At 50.7% G+C, this 6,701-nt stretch overlaps 1 protein-coding gene across 1 annotated transcript in view; it reads left to right on the top strand.

Moving 5' to 3' along the window:
• Positions 1 to 6,701, top strand: part of AGBL1 (ATP/GTP binding protein-like 1) — a 128,537-nt gene that overhangs the window by 50,070 nt on the left and 71,766 nt on the right. The gene's annotated exons all lie outside the window — the stretch shown is intronic.

Raw genomic sequence — 6,701 nt, 5'->3', positions numbered from 1 at the left:
GCAGCCAGTGCCCTCTGGAGAGGAGGGAAGCAGGAAGATAAAGCTTGGGAACCCCCTGAGTCTCTGACAGCAGCCTCGTAGCTTTCCCGGGGGGTTCCCACGGCCGCGGTGCTGGCGTTAGAAGGATCAGGGTGGAGAAGACGAGGAGATGAACAAAATGCCGAATGACTGCAGTGAGGTCTCTGGTGTTTGCGTTTTATAAATATGTCTTTATCGATGTTTTAGAAAGAGGGAGAGACGATAGAAACATCGATGTTAGAGAAAGACAGGTCGGCCCCCCCTGCACGCCCCGTACTGGGGATGGAGCCTGCAACCCGGGCCTGTGCCCTGACCGGGAATCGGACCAGCGACCTCCATGGTGCCTGGGACGATGTTCAACCCACTGAGCCACACCAGCCGGGCTCTGCTGTGTGTCTGAGAGAGGTGCGGTGTGGGCCAGTCCAGACCTGAGGTTCGTTAGCATCCTGCATCCTCTCAGGCCCTGCGGATGGTCCACCCAAGAAACTTGAGCAAACTGTGTACACCCTGCGGTCGCCTGGCATCTGAGGGAGCTGGCACCCCGTCCCTTGCCCCTAGCGATCTCCTGGGCACCCTGAGGATAAACGAGCGAACGCATCTCCGCAAAGCACGTTCGTCCTCTGTGTTAATGCCTGCAACCCGGGCCTGTGCCCCAACCGGGAATCGGACCAGCGACCTGCATGGTGCATGGGACGATGTTCAACCCACTGGGCCACACCAGCCGGGCTCTGCTATGTGTCTGAGAGGGGTGCGGTGTGGGCCTGTCCAGACCTGAGGTTCGTTAGCATCCTGCGTCCTCTCAGGCCCTGCAGATGGTCCACCCGACAAACTTGAGCAAACTGCGTACACCCTGCGGTCGCCTGGCATCTGAGAGAGCTGGCACCCAGCCCTCGCCCCTAGCGATCTCCCGGGCACCCTGAGGATTAACGAGCGAACGCATCTCCGCGAAGCACGTTCGTCCTCTGTGTTAATGTGAACCGTTATTAGCATATGTATAATAATACGTGTATCTGTGAGCGCAGGTATCGCTTAGCCTGAAGGATGAGTGTGCTCGCGCCACGTCTGCGCGGAGGAGATAGAGAAGATAATAACCGAGAACATCTTTGCCTTCCACCGGCAGAGACGCTCGCCTATAAATGGGGATTTTTTTTTTTTCTTCTCTCTCCCCCGAGAAAGGCATGGCTGGAGCCACGTGGCTCGCTGCTTCAGGGAAGCCGGCCCGCCCCTCTCCCCATCTGCCCTGCTGCCTGGAGAGAGATTTTTGCTGTTTCCCAGATTGCGAGATACACAACTAGTACTATCCGTGGATCCCCCGTAGGAGCTCAAGACACTCATCCAAGACACGCACACCCCGAGCAAGGCTGGAACGAGCCGTGTTTGTTATAAAACACGCTTGTTGCCCGTCGGGCCTGGAGAGAGGCAGCAGGCAGACGCCCCCTCCCCAGCCTTTCTTCCCGTCTCACCTGGGACCTGCACGCCCAGGTGTCCCCCGGGGGCCGGGACTCCTCAGTGCCCGTGTTTGCCTTTGACGCCGTTCCGCTCACTGGGTAGAGTGCCTTGGCCGCTGCGGAGATGCTCAGGGGCCGCTGGCATCACGCGTTAGAATGCAAAGGGGTCTGGGGAGTTGTCGCACCCACGCCCGCCATCTATAGATGCAGAAAGGGAGGCCGAGGAAGCCCACATCCAGCGAGTGGCCGAGCAGGGAGCCCGGCCTGGGTCTTTGACGTCTGTCGCTGTGTCCTTACATGTAGGAGAAGTTTAGGACGTCTGGGCGGGGCCAGACCGGTACGGTCCTGAGCCACTGTAACGCAGGCCACTTTAAAAAAATACACACATTTTTATTGATCTCAGAGAGGAAGGGAGAGGGAGAGAAAGAGAGAGAAACATCAATGAGGAGAGAGAGTCATGGATCGGCTGCCTCCGGCGTGACCCACACTGGGGATGGAGCCCGGCACCCGGACGTGTGCCCTGACCGGGAATCGAACCATGACCTCCTGGTTCATAGGTCACGCTCAACCACTGAGCCACACAGGCTGGGCACGCAGTCCACTTTGGTAGGTGAGGTAGTCATCGAGTTGTAGGGTTTTATAATCTCTGACGGTTGAGTTCCTGAACCCTGGCTTTTTTTTTTTTAATCCTCATTTGAGGATATTTTTTTCAATTGATTTTCAGACAGAGTAGAAGGGAGGGAGGAGGGAGAGAGAGAAACACTGATGTGAGAGACACAGGGGTTGAGCATTGGCCTATGAACCAGGAGGTCACGGTTCGATTCCAGTCAGAGCACACACCCGGGTTGCGGGCTTGATCCCCAGTGTGGGCGTGCAGCAGGCAGCCGATCCATGATTCTCTCTCCTCACTGATGTTTCTCTCTCTCTCTCCTCCCTCTCCCTTCCTCTCTGAAATCTTCCAGATGGTTGCCAGGAGCTCTGTTGGATAATTATCCAAATTAGAGTATTAAAGCGAAAAGAAACAAATACAATATTGTTATAATTATGAAGCGAGCAAAAGGAGTTCTATTGTAGTCATCCATATCAAGCCGTCAATAATTGCAATGATTGTTTAAAGTGTTGTTAGCAGAACTTGTTGAAGCGTTTGGATTAGGTTATGGATTACCCCTTGGAAGCCAGAGGTATTGTTTGAAAATAAGACCACAGCCCGGCCAGTGTTGCTCAGTGGTTGAGCGTCAACCGAGGAACCAGGAGGTCACGGTTAGATTCCTGGTCAGGGCACATGCCAGTTGCAGGCTCGATCCCCAGCAGGAGGCGTGCAGGAGGCAGCCCATCCATGATTCTCTCTCCTCATTGATGTTTCTATCTCTCTCTCCCTCTCCCGTAATTACATTATTGCAAAAAATTACATATCAACATAGTATATATGATACATACAAAATATTTTAATATCGCTATTCGCCCTTTCTCTATAATAGAAGTGTGTGAGTCAATGTTTATTTTTAAATTGCCATTGCACATAAACTGTACTGGCCAGTCGGTCAGATGATCAATATATATATAATATATATATACCTTTATATCTATCTATCTATCTATCTACCTATATATATATAGATAGATAGATATCTATCTATCTATCTATTCTTATTTAAAGAAAATAGGACTCTGAAAGTTTCTGATGGGCGTTTTAGAGGCTCAGAAAACACGATCTCACAGGCACTTATAACCGGAGGAGCTGGCCAGAGACACGAAAAGTGATCCCAAGTGGGATGCACACGTTGGAAGAGCCTCAGGCTCTTAAAGGGTAGAATACTTTTTTTTTTTCACCAGACACACAGCTCTACCATGGTCGAGGCTCCCGCCACTAATTACCCTTAGAGATGAATTGAGCTTACGCTAGTGTAGGCGGGGAAGGAGAGGGAGGGATGGGGAGGGAAAAGGAGAGAGAAGACGGAATCAGAATGCCATCCGCACACGCGCTAATAAAGGGCTCAGAGTGAAATAAAGAGTTCAACAGGGTGTCAGACGGGAGAGATGGACTTCCGTGTCGTAGAACAAAGAGGCGACGAGCAAGTCATCCGTCAGTGCTGTCAGGGGATCAATAGACGGAGACTCGTCCTTGGAGGGGCCAGGACGAAGGACAGGCACCAGCCACGGGTCCAGGCGTTGAGGAGAGGAGCATGAGAGGCCGTTCTGAAGGGGCCCAGAGGTGCGTGAAGGGTGACGTCATTGGCCCCAATGGCCCCCGAATTCCAGGGTCTTGAGCACAAAGAAAGAAGTGGTTTTTTGCCGTGCAGCCACGGGCGAGCTGTCTAACCGCTTGGTGCCTCAGTTTTCTCATCTGTAAAATGGGAACTAGAAAAGCAGTTACGATGTGGGTTGGTATGATGATGAAACAACTTGATACATGGAAAGTGTTCGCCAAGGGTAGACCGTGACCATTAGACCACATATCAGTGGTTCTCAACCTTCCTAATGCCGCGGCCCTTTCATACAGTTCCTCATGTTGTGGTGGCCCCCAATTTCATTGTTACAAATGGAGCATAATTAAAGCATAGTGATTCATCACAAAAACAATATGTAATTATCTATGTGTTTTCCGATGGTCTTCGGCGACCCCTGTGAAAGGGTCGTTCGACCCCCAAAGGGGTCGCGACCCACAGGTTGAAAACCGCTGCCATATATTCTCTCTCTTTTGTTTTTTAAAAAAATGTGTTTTTTATTGATTTCAGAGTGAGGAAGGGAGAGGAAGAGAGAGCTAGAAACATCCATGATGAGAGAGAATCATGCATCAGCTGCCTCCTGCATGCCCCCTACTGGGGATGGAGCCCACAACCCCGGCATGTGCCCTGACCGGGAATTGAACCGTGACCTCTCGGTTCACAGATCAACGTGCAATCACTGAGCCACGCCGGCCGGGCTAATCTCTTTCTATATGATGGCGTGTGATTATTTTCTCCGTTGGCCTGATTGGAAGATACCCATCCCGTAATTTATAATGAAGCAAAAATTATGCAAAAAAAAAAAATCCAACGAAAGCACCCCAAAGAAATAGCTACAATGGCTAGTGACGGTTGTCTCAGGGTGGCAGATGGTTGTTATTTTTTCTTTACTCGCTTTTCCCAATCATCAGCGATATAACTTCATTTATTTTCCATGGGAAAAGCCAATGAAAATCATCGTTTCTTTCTAACCGGCGGGTCTGTGAGTAGACACCCAGAGACTAATAATCTCTCTCTCGTCTGAAAGCAAGTCCCATTAACGTAGGGCCATGGTCGGCAAACTGCGGCTTGCGAGCCACATGCGGCTCTTTGGCCCCTTGAGTGTGGCTCTTCCTAAGCCTTAGGAGCACCCTAATTAAGTGAATAGCAAGGCACCTACCTATATAGTTTACGTTTAAAAAATTTGGCTCTCAAAAGAAATTTCAATCGTTGTACTGTTGATATTTGGCTCTGTTGACTAATGAGTTTGCCGACCACTGACCTAGGGGAGCGACGCTGGCTGGTGGGCAGTTTGAGGACGGAGGCAGAACCTGCCCACAGCCTGTTCGATTGTTTTTGTTTAGTTGAAAGGTGTCATTTGCTCTTCCGGGATTCACCCCCTGATGGGTGTATTCAAGGGACAGCGACCACTGGGCCATCCACAGAATAAAATAGGCCGGCACCTCCTTAGGGGCGGCTTTCTTCCGAGTGAGAGGGACGGTGAGCACAGCCGATGGCGGGAGCACAATAAGAAACGATTTCCCAGTGCGGGCTGCTTCTCACTTTACCGGTAGGGTTGCCCGCTGAGGTCAAGTGCAGTCTTTGATGGAAGTTTGCAGGGAGTAGCTGATAAAGGAGGAGGCCAGGGAACTTCTGGGGAGGGGTATCCGTGAGGCTGCCGCGAAGTCAGCGGCCAGATTTCTTTCCTTTCTTGGAGAGGTGGACTTTTCTGTGTGTGTGTGTGTGGGGGGGGTTCCATAATTGCCTTGACCTCATTCCCATTTTTGTTATATATTCTATCCACTGAGCCAAACCGGTTAGGGCCTCATTCCCAGTTTTATAAAGAACCCCACCCCTTTCCCTAACCGGTTTGGCTCAGTGGATAGAGCGTCGGCCTGCGGACTGAAGGGTCCCGGGTTCGATTCCGGTCAAGGGCATGTACCTGGGTTGCGGGCACATCCCCAATAGGGGATGTGCAGGAGGCAGCTGATCGATGTTTCTCTCTCATCGATGTTTCTAACTCTCTATCCCTCTCCCTTCCTCTCTGTAAAAATAACCCAACAAAATATATTTTTAAAAAAAAAATAGAACCCCACCCCGTGGCTGCTGCAGGGCTGTGGCTGGGTTGGTGGTTGGCGTACACATTAGGGCGCCCTGCTCTTCCCTTGTCAGTGATCCCGACAATATCTCCTTAAACACCCCTCCTTGGACCTGCCGGGTGGCTGCACTTAAGCATGACTTTTAGGAGGACCATACAAAACCATTTTTTAAAATATATATTTTTATTGATTTTAGAGAGGAAGGGAGAGGGAGAGAGAGGAAAACATCCATGATGAGAGAGAATCAGGGATCGGCTGCCTCTTGCACGCCCCCTACTGGGGATGGAGCCATCCATATGCCCTGACCAGGAATCGAACCGGTGACCTAGGTCAACGCTCAACCACTGAGCCACGCAGGCCAGGCTGGGGGCCTGGAATCTTGATAGTAATTGGGAGGCAGAGTTTTAATAACAGTATCGGCAGCAGCTGTCACCAAGAATTTTTTGAAAGAGGTTAAAATAACTTGTTTATGGTCGCAGGGAGCGTCGTTTAACTACAGAGCGATCTTCATTCTCTCAACTAAAATGCTCACATCTTTCTCTGCGGAGTTGCCTGACGTGTGGCGGACGTGCTGACGGAGACATTTCCGTGCCCGGTCCTGTGTTACCTACCAGATGTCTGCGTCTTCCATCGGCCCTTTAATTACACCGATTTAATATTGATTTTCTCTCTCACACATGGATTTCCTCAGCGCGCTGCTCTTAGGAGGGTGTTTTCCGATTTCCGAACGGTTTTATTTGCGCCGATTTTAAGACCATTTTCACTGAAGTCTAACTTCATTTTGTTGTGATCAGAAAACGTGGTTTGGACAATTTCTGCTCTTTTTTGTTGTTGAACATTTATTGAATTTTCGCCCTGGCTGGTGTTGCTCAGTGGAGAGAGCGTCGGCCTGCGGACTGAAGGGTCCTGGGTTTGATTCCAGTCAAGGGCAC

This window comes from Myotis davidii, unplaced genomic scaffold (genome assembly GCF_000327345.1).
Source record: "Myotis davidii unplaced genomic scaffold, ASM32734v1 scaffold164, whole genome shotgun sequence".
Lineage (NCBI taxonomy): Eukaryota > Metazoa > Chordata > Mammalia > Chiroptera > Vespertilionidae > Myotis > Myotis davidii.
Note: the sequence above shows the minus strand (reverse complement) of the source record. Positions and strands in the feature narration are given on the sequence as shown.